The sequence below is a fragment of the Phalacrocorax carbo genome, chromosome Z, assembly GCF_963921805.1.
Source record: "Phalacrocorax carbo chromosome Z, bPhaCar2.1, whole genome shotgun sequence".
NCBI classification, from domain to species: Eukaryota; Metazoa; Chordata; class Aves; order Suliformes; family Phalacrocoracidae; genus Phalacrocorax; species Phalacrocorax carbo.
In genome coordinates this window covers 70,753,183-70,770,170 of record NC_087548.1, presented here as the reverse complement: position 1 = coordinate 70,770,170, position 16,988 = coordinate 70,753,183, and the positions used below count along the sequence as shown (strand labels likewise).

At 43.8% G+C, this 16,988-nt stretch overlaps 1 non-coding gene across 1 annotated transcript; it reads left to right on the top strand.

Moving 5' to 3' along the window:
* The first annotated feature begins 16,055 nt into the window (after positions 1-16,055).
* On the top strand, positions 16,056-16,129 carry TRNAN-GUU (transfer RNA asparagine (anticodon GUU)). The gene has a single exon. It is a non-coding gene; the product is annotated as a tRNA-Asn (tRNA).
* The last annotated feature ends 859 nt before the right edge of the window (positions 16,130-16,988 follow it).

Genomic DNA, 16,988 nt, shown 5'->3' with positions numbered 1-16,988 from the left:
ATGTGATGCTCATTAGAAGGCAGTCTTTATTACCTCTCCATCTTACTCAGTTCCAGTATTTAACTATCATTCCCACATTGATTTTACTCTTACAGTTAAATATAGAAATCTCCAACTAGTCAGAAGCAACCTTTGGAAAACCAATCGGTACAGAAATTATTCTCTCATGTTGTCTTCATAGCACTCTTTTTCAAGTCCTGAAAGGCTGTTCAGCCACCGTACATCTATAATCACTGATCTCATTGTCAGGAACAGCAATAATTACTGTTTGGACGGATTGTAAAAATTTTTCTGTGAATTCTAGACATTAAAATACAAACACAGAATTGAAAACTGGGAACTGATATCAGTGAATGTGACATATTTTAGTATTTTGAATCAAATTCATGAGTGACCTAAATATATTGAAGTGTGGTTTTGCTACAATATGAATTCCAGAGATTTCTCTTTTAACATGCAGCAGGATGACAGGGACATTTTCAAGGTACTTTAGCTATCTTGACTATCTGTTTTATTATTGCAATGATTTCATACATTTGCTTAGGGATAAAATTTGCCCATGGATCTCTCCAGCTGCATTCTGTTACCAGCAGAGAGGAGATCTGAAGGAAGCAGTTTCATTTATCCCTCGGAGTGCCTCTGTCTATAACTTAATGCAAAATCCCTCTGCTTTTTTCATTAAGACTTCTAATCCCAGCATGACTGTGTAGCTTTTGCTGGATATCTGTGTGTTAAAGTCACAAGAAGATGGCATATTTCTCTGTGCTATGGGATTAAAGTAGAGGTATGTAACAACAAAATCTTTTTTTTTGGATATTCTTTTGCTACAAAATGCTGTACTCATGGAGAGTTCATTTTGAGCTGGGTTGAATGAACTCGTAGCAAATCCCACAGATTTCACGTTGCTCTTTCTTTCAGTTTCCCTGACCAGGACTATGGGACAAAGCACAGAAGTCAGGAACTTGAAGTGGAGAAGAGTGCATTATTTGCCTAATAAACAGTTCCTGATTTTTTTTGTTTCTGCTTTTTCACTGCAGACTTGGGACTGTGTTTTTGTTCCAAAACACTTTGATTGCAGAAGAAACAGTGTAGAGTGGACTATTTAATCCTCAGTCACCTTCTTCACAGTGGACAGCAAGAACAACATTATCTACCAGGAATATAATTCAGGAGTCTTAAGCAATTTTCCACGTTTGTTCTGTTAAGTCAAAGGAATAAGAAAGGGACAAGAGTTAGCCTGAAGGCAAAGAACCTGTCTGTAAAAATGGACTGAGTACTGAAGTGCTGCCTAAGTTTTTCTAAAAATGATTAAGGACTTATTTCAATATGCTGACAATAAGCATTGGTCAGGGCAGCAGTGTTAAAACTGCTTCTTGGACGCTGAAACACAAGATTTAGATTTTGTGTATAGCCAGGTAAATTTTTAAAGGCTGTCCATGTCTTCTTTGTGCCTCCCATCATTTGATGGATAGTTAAATACCTGTTGTGGACAGAGTTTATTAGAAAAGCTATGTGACTTCAGCATACATTATAAAATAATATGCCTTTCTGTCACAGAGAATTTTCTAAAGGCCTGTGCGGTAAATACTGTGTATAAAATCAGTGTTGTACGCAAATTCTGTTACCAGCTCTATTTATGATGATGATAGGTACAAGTTATAATGTACATACAGTTTCTTTGCTAAAAGTTCATTGACCAGTTTTCCCACACAGTTTAGGAGCAAAAAGCAGGCAAAGCCAGTCTAACATTGTTTAGGAATCATATTATTCAATTAATAGATTTTATCTGCTAGTGCTGCAGACCAGAGCTCAGTTTGATTTTAAGATGAAAGTCTATGTTTGTGGTTGATAAGCTACTACTAAGTTTTTGTCTTTCCTGGAAATGCAAGCAGGAGCTTAACAGCACTGATCTTTTTACTTAAACAGCTCTATTCAGACAAGAAGTCATTGATGTGAGGCAAGTTGAACATGAGCCAACAGCGTGCCCTGGCAGCCAAGAGGGCCAACCGTGCCCTGGGGTGCATCAAGCCCTGCACTGCAGCCGGTCAACGGGGGGGGAGTGTCCCGCTCTGCTCTGCTCTGCTCTGCTCTGGTGTGTCCTTACCTTGAGTGCTGTGTGCTGGAAAATCATCCTCGTTCAGGGAAGATCAGCCTCTGCTGTCCAAGCTGGACTCTTCAACTGGCTGCAGCAACTGCTGACTAATAGATTGTCTATAACCTCACCTCAGAGAGAAAGTGAGACAGAGGGCCTGTCTAGGGCAACATTGTAATATCAGATTAGGACTGCAGGACTTTGTCCTGCCAAAGGTGTGATGGTATGGCCAGAGCCGTTGTCTTTTTGGCTAATGGGTCAATCCTGGAGCTCAGGAGGGATTTTGCATTCCAGCACAGTCATATGAAGTAGCATCCTCTAATGCCAAATAACTGGAATCTACACAGTCTTTTAAACTGGCATGCATACTTATTCTGCTGGCATTCACAGTTGGCATGCAATAAGAAAGATCTGAAATCCTGTAGTTTCCAGAACATGGTCAAATATCTTGATATGGTTTGTCACATTGCACCTTCAGATCGGACCTGGATGACACCCGCCTACACACATAACTGACCAGTGTTGTGCAAGTGCACTGACAAGTCTTCGGAGGTTCTGCAAGTTGACTATTTTAAAATTCAGTGTTTCAATTAAAATGTAGGCTCATGTCTGTTGTTCCAGTATGGTCCTTAGTAATATATATACAGTACTGAATATCAAAAAGATGGTAATTTCATCAAGCTCTTCACATGGAAACTACTGTGAACAATAACCTTCAGTTCTTCTTTATAATTACCAGTAGTTTAACTAGTCAGCCAAGAACTTTAGCAATGGTGACAAGAAAATAACATTTTTTTAACTTCATCTATCAGAACCATGTAGTCATGAACAAATATAAATAGATAGAGGCCCTAAAGTGTATTTAGAGATCTCAATGTTTACACACGTTGTATTTAATGATCAGTATTCTGAGTGAAGATTCTTCTTTTTACAGCAAGGACTCTTTGTTGTCTGAGATTTAGCAAAGTGTATAAGTTCTTAGGCTGGAAGTCATAGTAAAGAAGAATAAGGCTTGTCTTTAAATTGTATTTAAAAAAAAAAAAAAAGAAAGAAAAACCCCACAACCCACACTTATCTGTAAAGATAGTAATTTTTGAAAAGCAAATATTTCTATTAAGTTGCACAAACAGATAATCAGATTAAGTGCTTGGGGACTGTGCAAGTACAATAACTTTCAGGTTCAGTCTAAGCCAACTTAGAAACCAGAAAATTGGTAGCAACTATCCAGCATGCAAAGAGATTATCATAATCTGTTCTATGCTAATACTGTTATCTGCTTGATCATTTTCTTTCTACTAATGTACCTGCCACCTCTGTTGACTGCAGGACACCATAGACAGTTATCAAATACTTGTGGGATATCCTGTTTTAACTCCTACTTTCATGTCAGGTGTCCTGCAGCAGAATTAGGACAAAACCAAATGAATTAGTTGTTAGAGACTTTTCTTTTTTTCTCAGCTTGAGCTTTAATTTTCTTCTCTGTAATGTGGAGAATGCAATTCTTTCCCTCATGCTTTAAATGGTGGTTCAGAAGGCAATTAAATATACCTCTGTTTCACATCTCTGAGACTTTTAGCACTGATGGTTGCTACAGAGACTGCAGCTGTGACATGATATGGGTATGGCAAGCAAATCTTAATAAAACTGGTTTCCTGCTAAGTGTGACCACTCTACAGTATTTTGTCGTCTTGGGGAGAGAATTGGAGCTTGTTGAAAAAATAGTATTTCAGGAAAGAAAACTCAACCATCACATAGTCTAAACAGACACTTGCAATTTCTTAATGTACTATAGGCAGTACGTTACCCTGAAGCCTCTGCAAATTAGAGATGGATTTGAGGCCAAAAGGAAATACAATATATGTTGTGAAACAGTGAAATATCTTGTGTTGGATTTGGTATTTTGAACATTGCCAGGAGAAGTGGGGGGGAGGGGAGAGTGTTCAAGCTGAGGGTGGGGAGAGAAGGCTGGTTTGTAAAACACAGGTTGGAGTTCAGTGTCAAGACCAGATTTTCCAATTGTCTGGGAGAAACCATGGTGGATAACATTAGAAGATACACTGAAAACTCTGTATTTCACATTTTTAAGGTGGTCTTACAAGTAAAATTTTGCTCTCATACAGCTGATTTAAAAATGAACTTTTGTGTCTGATGGATAGTATTGGTTTACAATTATCATTGTTAAAAAAACAGTGTTTTAAAATAAATTTAAAGGGTCATGAATTACACTTACCTTGTAGTTTTTGAGGCACTTATTTTTACTGACAATTATTTTCAAGTGCTCTTCATTTAAATTTAAATATTTTTTTTTAAAAAAATAACTCTTAAAGCTTGGTGGCAAAGAAAAGCAGTTATCATTCAAAATTCAGTACGGCCATATGAACTCACTTATAAAACTAGTCTTCATCCAAAAGGTAAACCTGTGTAAATGAGGCTCTCAGTGAGACCTTATGTCACATCTCAAATGTGTGTTTCATAGATTCATGTCCTCTGCATTGTTTGGTCTTCCTTGATATTGTCAGCTCATCCATCAGCTTCAGTATCACTGAAATGGCACTTTATACCTAGTGCTGCTTCTGTTTTCTCACTGATATTCCTGCTTTCAGTTTTAGGTTTTAAATAACAAGATCTCGATGCTTGTACATTTGCTGTCTGAGAGTTATAGGGAGCCTTAAAATACTTCCAAGATCTCAGCTTTTCTATGTTCCACAAACACATAAGACTGCTTTCATTTGGGTATGGATGCTGCAAATTGCATTTCACATTCTCAGCTTTTGGGAGATTCCTTCATTGTTGGGTGCTTCTGCAAGTGTCAGAATCACAGAATGGCTGAGGTTAGAAGGGGCCTCGGAAGGTCACCTTGTCCAAGCCGCCTGCTCAAGCAGGATCACCTAGAACAGGTTGCCAAGGACCATATCTAGTAAGTTTCTGAATATCTTCAAGGACAAAGACTCCACAATATCCCTGGGCAACCTGTTGCTGTGCTCAGCCAACCTCACAGTAAAAACATTTTTTAGGATGCTTTAGGAGACAGTATTGAAAGTCTTACTAAAGTTAAGGTATATAATACCCAACACTCTATTCTCAGCTACCAAGCAAGTCATGTCACCATAACAGGTTACCAGGTTGGTCGAGTGTGACTTCCCCTTGCTGCACCCATGCTGACTACTCCTGATCTCCTTCTTGTCCTTCATGTGCCTGGAAATGGTTTCAAGGATTAATTGATTTCTCATCTTCCCAGGGACTGAGGTGAAGCTGACTGGCCTGTAGTTCCCTGGGTCCTCCTTCCTGCCCTTGCTGAAGACAAGAGTGATATTTGCTTTACTCCAACTCTCAGGCACCTCTCCCGGTCTCCATGATGATTCAAAGTTTATTGAGAGTGGCTGTGCAATGACTTCAGCCAGCTCCCTCAACGCTCACAAGTGCACCCTGTCAGGACTTAAGTGTGTCGAGCTTGCTTCAGTATTCCCTGATCAGATCATTTTCCACCAAGGATAAGCTTTCCTTGCTCCAGACTTTCACCCTGGTCCCCAGGGCCCAGGATTTCTGACGGCTGGTCTTACAAGTAAAGACTGAGGCAAAGGTGGCATTTGGTACTTCTACCTTTCCCATGTCTTTGTCACAAGGTCCCCTGCCCCATTCAGCAGTGGGCTCACATTCTCCTTAGTCTTCCTTTTGCTTCTGTTACAGAAGCCTTTTTTCATTAGCTTTGACAACCCTCACTATATTAAACTCCAGGTAAGCCTTGGCTTTCCTAACCATAATTCTGGATGCTGAGATAGTGTCTCTATATTCCTTCCAGGTTACCTGTCCCTGCTTCTACCTGCTGTATACTTCCTTTTTGTGTTTGAGTTTTTCTAGAAGCTGGTTGTTCATCCTTCTGGCACCTTGATTATCTGCTTTTGGGATGTGTTCTTCAGCTTAATGGAGGTGATCCTTGAATATCAACCAGCTTTCTTGGACTCCTCTTCCCAACAGGGCCTTATCCCTTGGGACTCCATCAAGCAGACTCCTTAAAGAGGCCAAAGTCTGTTGTCTGAAGTCTAGGGTTGTGATCTTGCTTTTTTGTCCTGCTCCTTCCTTTCAGGATCCTGAACTCCACCATTTCATGGTCACTGCAGCCAAGGCTGTCCCTAGCCTTCACATCCCCCACAAACGTTTTCTGTCACAGAAATTTGTAATCCCTTTATCCGTTCATAGGATAGAACTGAAAGCATATAATTATTGTTCTTGTTGTGTTTTTTTTTTGTTGTTGTTGTTCATTATTATTACTATTATTATTGTTGTTATTATTATTATTATTGTTGGTTTGGGTTTTTTTTGTTTGTTTTTTTTTTTATTGTTGCTGTTGTGATTGTTTTGTGATACAGCAGAGATTCAAGCGAAGACTTATTGCTATGGAAGCCCAGGTAGTTTCCTTCTCAGTTTTCTTTCTAAACAGAGGAACGGGATAACGTCCAATCTCTTACCAGGACACAAGTGTTTTATTCTAGAAAAAATATCTTTGTTCACCCTAGTTTAGTGCTGGCTGCCACTGTTTCCCTAAAATTCCTAATCCTCCTTCAGAGTAGATTCAGGTTACTTTCAGACAAAGTCACAGAATGAAGCAGGAGATCTGTGGCCTAAAGATTTAGTATCAGAATTGAAGGAGTCCAGGGCTCCTTCACAGGCAGAAGCTGTGCTTGGGTTCATCATCTTCAGGCTCTGAAAATGTTGACAAGGCCAAAAGAGAACAGAGGATTGCAGAAAGAGCACATAATTTCCTAAGTGGTCTGTCACAAAAGTAGAAATAACTTTCCTGTCCTGTTGATTCTCTGTGAGGTATTATGTTTTCCATTTTTTTATCTTGTTAATTTTTTTGCCTAAGGAATCGCTGGGATATGCAAATTATTGTCAAATATAACATTTGTGAGGATGTGCTTATGTTTGTACGTGTGTTTTCAGTATGGATGCGTTCAGTCTATCTAAAAACTAAACACTCAAGGGATAGAGCTTTCATAGAGACTTCTACTCCTAGCACAGAAAACTATCGTTAGAAGTTATTATAATTAAACCTTGCAAAATCTTGACCTTGATTTTTTCCACCAGACCTACGTCATATGTTCATTTTTAAAATCTTTATTTGTTCTGCCCTTTATAATGAAAATCTAAGACAAAAGAAGGATATTTTTGGTTCCTTTATCAGAAGTGCTTTTTAGAAGAGGACAAGTGGTTCTTCTAGAAATATAATACACTGGTTTGTTTTGACTTTAAAAGTCTGCTCCTGAAGTAGATTAATCAGACCTACTGGGAGATGGATGATGTGGAAGGCTGGATCTTTGCTGACAACTTGTGGAAGATTTTTACTATAAAAATGTAATGAATAAATAATGAAAAACGTGACAGTCTATTGCTCTGGTTTATTGTAACATATTATTCATGCAGCTAGCAGGGAAGCACCCTGTAGTATAAGCCTGTATTCATTTGGGAGGATAGATTTCTTATTCCAGAGGTCCTGACCTTATTCTCAAAAGCAGATAAAAGCAGAGGAATAGTAACACCATGCGTGATTTATTTTTTTAAGTCATTGCTAGCAGTCTTTATTTGTATATGGAGGAAAGAGGCTTGGAAAATGAGAAATGGAGATCTGAGCTGACAGCTGGTTCAGTGGAGTATAGGTGCGTATGGGCACTGTCAAGCACCTTCCAGGGGAGCAGAGGGAGGGTGGCACTTGCTAACTGATTCTCACAGAAAGCGAGATTGAGCTGTTCACTGCTGCTCGATTTAGATCTGTGTTTATTCAGCTTCTTTGATTTGTTTTTAGTGACTGCCTTGTTGGGAAGCTTCTATGTAAACAGCTACGGTGGTGAGGTTCGCCCTGTTGGCGAGGTGTCTTCTGTCAGAGAGGTTGGGGTTGTTTTCTTCCTGACAGAACATGCAGTTTCTCTTGCTGTCTCCCATTTCCTTCACCAGAATTTTCCTCTGAAAATTATTTGTTAACCACAACACATTAGTTCATCAGTAGTTTCATTTATCTTTCTTGCAGATGAAATTCTCTACTGTGTACCACTGAATGTCCTCCTGGGTCAAGCCCAATGAAGCAATTTCTCTGTCCTCTAGTATATTCTATATATCTTCCCTGTTCGTGACCTTTAGGAATTTGTTCATTTATGTCTGGGAAGTGATAATGACCAAAGGAGAGAGGGAAAACTTAGTCTGGGCCTCTCACACAGCAAAAGGCAAACTGCACTGCAAGCATTTTACTGGCAGAGTTTACCTTGCACCCTCAGGGTTCTCCACAAAATTTTTAACTTCTCATATATTTCATCATTGTTAATAGGCACCATTAAAATAATAAAGTGTATTTTCTTAGTCACTATCACTGGAAAAAAATGAGAGAACTGTTGCAAAATATTGGAAAATACTCAGAGATATATATGTTTAGGTTTTTATTTTCATCAGCCAGGTTTCTGACCAGTTTTTGTTAGTACCAGCAAGTGCAGTGAGAATTAAAATTTGTTAATAGATATCAAGTCTCCTTAAGAAAAAGAGAGAGTGCGATTAAGCCATATTTAATATACTATATTTAAGAAAATCATAGTGAGAGTATGATCTCAGTGTACACAATATATCAACAGGATGGTTTACTGAACACATTATGTTCAAAGAGCTCACCGTCTGAGTAACAAAAACCAATGGCCCCTTATATTTTGTAAATGTGATGGGATATTTAACACTGCAAAGTACCCTAAGGACTGGTCCATTTTTGAAACCCCATTCCTCTTTCACAGTCAGCAGATTCTCATTAAAGCCAAAAATCTTGATTATGCTTTGGATGTCACAATATCAGTAGAGAGTGTTAAATAGGGTGAGTTTTCTTCTCCTCTCAGTCAACATGAATTTCAATCTTATGAGCAGAAAACAGAATAAAAATTAATAACATACAACAATCCTATATCTGAAATGTGAGAGGGAGGCAACTAGTGTCATATGGTACTTTTTATAACAGAATAGAAACAAAGGTTTCATTTAAACAACTTTTATTGGTTTGAACATTCAGGTTTCATAGCAATTTTACAAGACTAGAATTGTGTATTTTCTTTATTTGCTTTTGTTGTTAACAAAGTTTTAAACAGCACTTGGAAATTTTAAATACTAGAGTATTATTTAATTTTTCTATAAATTTCCCCTCTTCTATAAGATGTTTGTAACATGTGGATGGTCTCTGCAAAAAAGATTCTGCTACAAGTAATCACCTGAGTTCTCACTATTCCGCATGTGTCTGTGGGAAAACACTGGTACCCATAGAATCATAAAATCTTTAAGGTTAGAAAAGACCTCTAGGATCATCAAGTCCAACCATCAGCCCAACACTACCATGCTTCCTAAACCATGCCTTGAAGTGCCATGTCTACACATCTTTTAAATACTTCCAGAGATGGCGACTCAACCACCTCTCTGGGCAGCCAGTTCCAATGCCTGACCACTCTGTCAGTAAAGAAACTTTTCCTCATATCCAACCTAAACTTCCCCTCACACACCTTGAAGCCATTTCCTCTCGTCCTATCGCTAGTGACCTGGGAGAAGAGACCAACACCCACCTTGCTACAACCTCCTTTCAGGTAGCTGTAGGGAGTGAAAAGGTCTCCCCTCAGACTCCTCCAGACGAAACACTCACAGCTCCCTCAGCTGCTCCCCATCAGACATGTTCTCCAGACCCTTCACCAGCTTCATTGCCCTTCTCTGGACACGCTCCAGCACCTCAACGTCTTTCTTGTAGTGAGGGGCCCAAAACTGAGCACAATATTCGAGGGGCAGCCTCACCAATGCCAAGTACAGGGGGATGATCCCTTCCCTACTCCTGCTGGTCACACTATTGCTGATCCAAGCCAGGATGCTGTTGGCCTTCTTGGCCACCTGAGCACGCTGCTGGCTCATGTTCAGCCAGCTGTCAACCAGATCACCCAGGTACTTCTCCACTGGGCAGCTCTCCAGCCACACTTCCCCAAGCCTGTAGCATTGCATGGGGTTGTTATGACCCAAGTGCAGGACCCGGCACTTGGCCTTATTAAAACTCTTACAGCTGACCTTGGCCCATCAATCCAGCCTGTCCAGGTCCCTCTGCAGAGCCTTCCTACCCTTGAGCAGATCAACACTTCTGCCCAACTTGGTGTCATCTGCAAACTTACTGAGGGTGCCCTCAATCCCCTCATTCAGGTCATTGATAAAGACATTAAACAAGACTGGCCCCAACGCTGAGCCCTGGGAACGCCACTCACGACCAGCCGCCAGCTGGATTTAGCTCCATTCACCACCACTCTCTGGGCTCAGACACCCAGCCAGATTTTCACTCAGCAAAGAGTGCACCTGTCCAAGCCATGAGCCGCCAGCTTCTCTAGGAGGATACTGTGGGAGACAGTGTCAAAGGTTTTACTAAAGTCCAGACTGACAAGGTCCACAGCCTTTCCCTCATCCACTAAACGGGTCACCCTGTCATAGAAGGAGATGAGGTTGGTAAGGCAGGACCTGCCCTTCATGAAGCCATGCTGGCTGGGCCTGATCTCATGGTTGAACTGCACATGCTTGGTGAGCTCACTAAAGATGAACTGCTCCATAACCATCCCTGGTACCAAGATCAGGCTGACTGACCTGTAGTTCCCTGGATCCTACTTCTGGCCCTTCTTGTAGATGGGCATAACACTGGCAAGCCTCCAGTCATCTAGGACCTCCCCTTTTAACCAGAACTAATGATAAATCACGTAGAGTATCTTGGCAAGCTCCTCCACCAGCTCCCTCAGTACTCTTGTGTGGATCCCATCCTGCCCCAGAGACGTGTGAGTGTCCAGGTGGCTCAGCAGGCTATACACTGCTTGTTCATGGATTATGGGGGGTTCATTCACATAATCACAGAATGGCAGGGTTTGGAAGGGACCTCTGGAGATCATCTCATCCAACCCCCCTGCTTGAGCAGGCACACCCAGAGCAGGGGGCACAGGAACGCGTCCAGGCGGGGTTGAATGTCTCCAGGGAAGGAGACTCCACAGCCTCCCTGGCCAGCCTGTGCCACTGCTCTGGCACCCGCACAGGAAAGGAGTTTTTTCTCATGTTTAGCTGGAACTTCCTGTGTTCCAACTTGTGCCCATTGCTACCAGTCCTGTCATTGGGCACTGTTGAAAAGAGCCTAGTCCCATCATCCTGACACCCACCCTTTAGATATTTATAGGTATTTATGAGACTCCCTCTCAGTCTTCTCTTCTCCAGGCTGAACAAACCCAGGTCTCTCAGCCTTTCCTCATAAGGGAGATGCTCCAGTCCCCCAATCATCTTCATAGCTCTCCGCTGGACTTGCTCAAGCAGTTCCACATCCTTCTTAAACTGAGGAGCCCAGAACTGGACACAGTACTCCAAAGTGGTCTCACTAGGGCAGAGTAGAGGGGAAGGATAACCTCTCTCGATCTGATGGCCACACTCCTTTTAATGCACCCCAGGACACTGTTAGCCTTCTTGGCCACAAGGGCACAGTGCTGGCTCATGGTCAGCTTGTTGTCCACCAGCACTCTGAGGTCCTTCTCAACAGAGTCGCTTTCCAGTAGTTCAGCCCCCAGCCTGTAGTGGTGCATGGGGTTGTTCCTCCCCAGGTGCAGGACCTTGCACTTGCTCTTGTTGAATTTCATGAGTTTCCCCTGGGCCCAGCTCTCCAGCCTGTCCAGGTCTTGTTGGATGGTAGCACAGCCTTCTGGTGTATCAGCCCCTCCTCCCAGCTTGGTATCATCAGCAAACTTGCTGAGGTTACAATCTATCCCATCATCCAGGTCATTGGTGAATGTATTAAACAGGACTGGACCCAGCATGGACCCCTGGGCCGTCACCACTAGTGACAGGCCTCCATCCAGACTCTGCTCCATCGATCACGATCCTCTGAGCTCTGTTGCTGAGCCAGTTCTCTGTCCACCTCACTGTCCACTCATCCAGCCCACACTTCCTTAGCTTGCCTGTGAGGATGCTATGGGAGACAGTGTCAAATACCTTACTGAAGTCAAGATAGACAACATCCACTGCTCTCCCTTCATTGACCCAGCCAGTCATGCCATTGTAGAAGGCTATCAGGTTGGTCGAGCATGATCTCCCCTGATGAATCGGTGTTGACTACTGATAATCTTCTTTACCTTTACAAGCCTGGACATGACCTCCAGAATGAACTGCTCCATCACCTTTCTGGGGATGGAGGTGAGGATGACTGGCCTATAGTTTCCCAGATCCTCTTTCTTGCCCTTTTTGAAGACTGGAGTGACATTGGCTACCCTCTAGCCCGAGGGCACCTCTCCTGTCCTCCATGACCTTTCAAAGATGATGGGGAGTAGCTCAGCAAGAACATCCACCAGCTCCCTCTGCACTCGTGGGTGCATCCCATCGGGGCCCACGGATCTGCAAGGATGCAGTTTGCCTAGGTGATCTCTGACCCAATCCTTCTCAGCTGATGGTAAGTCTTCCTTTCTCCAGATTTGTCCTCTCTTCTCTGGGGGATGAGATGCCTGAGGGCCAGCCTTAGCAGTAAAGACCAAGGCAAAGAAGGCATTCAGTAACTCCGCCTTCTCTGCATCCTTGTTCAGCAGCGGGCCCACTGCGTCCCCAGTCTTTCTTTTACTGCTGGTCTATTTAAAGAAGCCCTTCTTGTTATTTCTGATATGCATTGCCGGATTTAATTCCAAGTGGGCCTTGGCCTTCCTTGTGTTCAAATCTCTGCATAACCTGACAACATTTCTATGTTCCTCCCAAGTGGCCAATTCCCTTTTCCGCATACTGTGAACCTCCTTCTTACATTTGAATTTCTCTAGAAGGTCTTTGCTCATCCCTGCGGGTCTCCTGGCTCCTCTGCCTGACATCTTCCTCCTGGGGATGCACCGATCGTGAACTCAGAGGAAGTGGTCCTTGAATACTCTCCGTCTCTCTTGGACCCCCCTGCCTTCCAGAGCCCAGCCCATGGGATTCCTTCTAGCAGGTCTTTGAAAAGGTCCAACTTGTCTCTCTTGAAGTGCAAGGTTGTAACAAAACTCGTAGCCCTGTTTCTACCTCATAGGAGCCTGAACTCAACCATCTCACGGGCATTGCAGCCAAGGGTTCCCCCAACTCTCACATCCCCAACCAGCCCTTCTTTGTAAGGTTGAGCAGCACATCTTGCTTAGTTGGCTTCTCCACCACTTGCATCAAAAGGTTTTTCTCGATGCTCAGCAGGAACCTTCTGGATTGTGCATGGCTCATCGTGTTGCTTTTCCAACAAATATCAGGGTGGATGAAGTCCCCCATGAGGAGCAGTGCCTGAAGATTTTGAGGCTACTGATAGCTGTCTGTAGAAGGCCGCGTTGATTCCCTCTTCCTGATCAGGTGACCTGTAGCAAACACCCACAACAGCCATATTTGGCTGTCCCTTAATTTTTACCCACAAGTTCTCAACCTGTTCCCCTTCCACTCCAAGGCAGAGCTCGATGCATTCCAGTTGCTCCCTCACATAAAGAGCAACTCTCCCACCTCGCCTTGCTGGTCTGTCTTTCTTGAAAAGCCTGTAGCCATCCATGACCACATCCCAGTCATGCGAGCTGTCCCACCATGTCTCTGTGATTGCAATGAGATCATGGCCCTGTGACCGCACGCAGACCTCTAGTTCCTCCCGTTTATTCCCCATGCTGCATGCATTGGTGTACAGGCATTTCAGAAAGGTGCCTGAGCATACAGGTGTCACTGGAGGGGTGTACAAGGACCCACTATAGCCATGCAAAGCCTTGAGGTGGTAGGTCTCTGGCTGCTTTTGTATGAGGCCACTACAGCACCTTTATCACTGCTCAGGTTGTCCTGTCTTATTCCCCCATAGTGTGTGATGGCATTAGCATTGCCAGTTTGTCCCCCTCCCCCCAAGTTTCTCAGTTTAAAGCCCTCCTCACCAAGTTTGCCAGCCTGCTGCCCAAGATTCCCTTGCCCCTTCCTGACAGGTGGAGTCCATCCCTCCCTAGCAGCCTATGGTTGCTGAAGAGCATCCCATTATCATAAAAGCCAAAACCCTCACTTCAACACTAGCCACGTAACCAGGAGTTGATTTGCATTATTTTCCTATTTCTAGTCACCCATTTTTCTCCAGAGGTAGTACAGAGGAGAAGATAACTTGGGCACCTATATTTTTCACTTGCTTTCCCAGAACTTTATAGTCTTGCTTAGTTCTGCCCAGACTCTGGCTTGCAGCACCATGTGTGTCCACATGGAAGAGTAGCAAATGAAAGTAGTCAGTGCTTTTGACAAGTTGTGGCACCCTCTCAATGATGTCTCAGATCTTAGCTCCCAGAAGACAGCAAACCTCTTGTGACTCCCTGTCAGGTTGGCAGATGGGTGCCTCAGTGCCTTTTAACAGAGAGTTACCCACTACGAGCACTCGTCTCTTCTTTCTGTGGTATCTATCCTGTGCTGCTGGTACAGTTAGACCTTGTGGACCTTGCTCGTGAGTGTCTGCAGTCGCTAAAGCTACAAATCTGTTGTTGGTGGTGATACTGGGAGGTGGGGGCTGAGGCAGAGCCCTGCTTCTGCGGGTTGCCAGGGTCCAAGGTGGCTCTTCCTTCTCAGTTGTTTCTGCTACAGAAGTGTGGTTCTGGGGCTGCCTATCTATCTCTGCCTCAGTCCTACTAATATTACTCAGCCTTCTAACTGTCTCCTACAACTCAGCCATGTGGCGCAGCAGATCATTGACCTGTGCACGCCTTGTGCAGGTACTTACCTTCTCACCAGGCAAGGGGTTGAGGCACACATTGCAACCTACCATCTGTACTGAAGCCTCCAGCTCCGTCTGGGTGGATGTGTGAGACCTCTCTGAGGCTTTCTCCGTGATAACGCTGGTATTCGCTCTGCAGCAAGTGCTCACCATCCTATCCTGGCAGACACTGAGAGAACTTCCCGGGCTGTGGGCCTACAAGCCGGATGCAGCACCTTCCCTGCTCACCCTGGCTGACGCGCCATGCCCTGTGCAAACTGCCATGCTACGCCCTGGCTGACATGCCACACCCTGTTTGCCCATCCTGGTCGCATGCTTCTGGTCGCTCGCACTCCCTGAGCCCTTTAAATCTCCCGCGGTTTCTTGAGGCAACGCCAAGGCAGCGAGAGCTGCTGGGACCTGTCGGGGTGCTGTGCACTTCCTCGGGCTTCCCTGGCTCCAGGAACCCCCTTGTCCACCCCAATCCAGTGCCTGGCTGTGGGACTTACCCTTGCTGCTTCTGCGTTAGTCACCAACTGCTCCTTGTCCCTGCCTTCCATCTCAGGGGACTGAATACCCTGGGGATAGCTAGTCTGATGGTTAAAGACTGAGGCAAACAAGGCATTTAGTACCTCAGCCTTTTCTTCATCCTCAGTGACAATGTTCCCCTCTGCATCCAACAGAGGATGGAGGTTTTCCTTGGCTCTCTTTTTGTTGTTAATATATTTGTAAAAACAATTTTGTTATCCCTTACAGCAGTGGCCAGGTTGAGTTCTATCTGGGCTTTTGCTTGTCTAACTTTGTCCCTGCAAGACCCAATGAGGTCTCTGTACTCTTCTTGTGTGCCCTGGCCCCTCTTCCAATAGCGGTAGACCTTTTTTCCTGAGTGTTCAGCCAGGCTGGTCGTCTTCCCCACAGGTTCATCTTGCAGCACTTGGGGACAGCCTGCTCCTGTGCCTGCAAGACTTCCTTCCTGAAAAAAAGCCCAGCCTTCCTGGCATCCCTTGCCCTTCAGCACTGCCTCCCAAGGGATCCTCCCACCCAGTGCCCTGAACAGGCCAAAGTCTGCCCTCTGGAAGTCTGTGGTAATGGTTCTGCTGACCCCCCTTCTTATTTCACCAAGAATCGTGAACTCAATCACATCATGGTTGCTAAGTCCAAGACGGCCTCTGACCACCACATCTCCCACCAGTCCTTCTCTGTTCGTGAACAGAAGGTCAAGTGAGGTACCTCCCCAGTAGACTTCCTGACCAGGGAGTTTCTGTGGTGCAATTGGTTAGCATGTTTGGCTGTTAACCAAAAGGCTGGTGGTTCAAGCCCACCCAGGGATGGGTTCCCCTTTCCTTGACTGTGGCAGGGGGGATGGAACTAGATGACCTTTTCAGGTCCCTTCCAACATGAACCATTCTGTAAAAAGAGGAGGCTCTTTAGTCCCCTCAGCAAAGGCCAAAGAAGGAAAGCAAACTGAGGCAAGTGAGCTCTGTTCTCTGAATAGGCATGGGTGTTTCATAGTACTAGTCTCTTAGAGAAAAAGAAAGCAATTATTTAAAAACCAAATTGTTTTCTGGAGATATTTTGTGGAAAACCAAAGTTCCTTGAAGAGCATCAAGTTAAACACTCCAAAATTAAATCCTAAGACACACATTTCATTTTCGGCAAATCTTACCAATAAAAGCTTTTGTTCTTAATATGATCACATGGATTTCTGCTAATTGCTAGTGTGTCCCATCCGGCCATTCTCCTCCCCTGGTATGATTAGTAACAAGCAGAGGAAAGGCAGACTTTAGAAGATATTTGAATAGAAGGTAAATTATAGTCAGGAGAAGACAAAATACTCTTCTGTGCATCAGTAATGTATAATAAGAATGCATACAGCAAAAAAAATATAGTCTTGTCTCAGGTAGGGTCAGTTTAAGAAATACATTTTGGGAGATCTTGTGCAAACAATGGAAACATGTTTTTTGGTTTTCTAGACTTAAGTTTAATAACTTTCTAACACAAAAAAACTATGAAGAATTAATGGGCCTGTTTAGGCCCCTCTGCAGCCTGATGACACCCACCTGTCCCAATGGGCAAAATGCTTCTGGGCTCCTAAGCTGCCAGGACTGAGAGGGTTTTAAACTAGAGTCCATGGGGGAAGGGGGTACCAACAGGAGAGCTGAAGGTAGACCAAAGGTTGGCATGGCATCA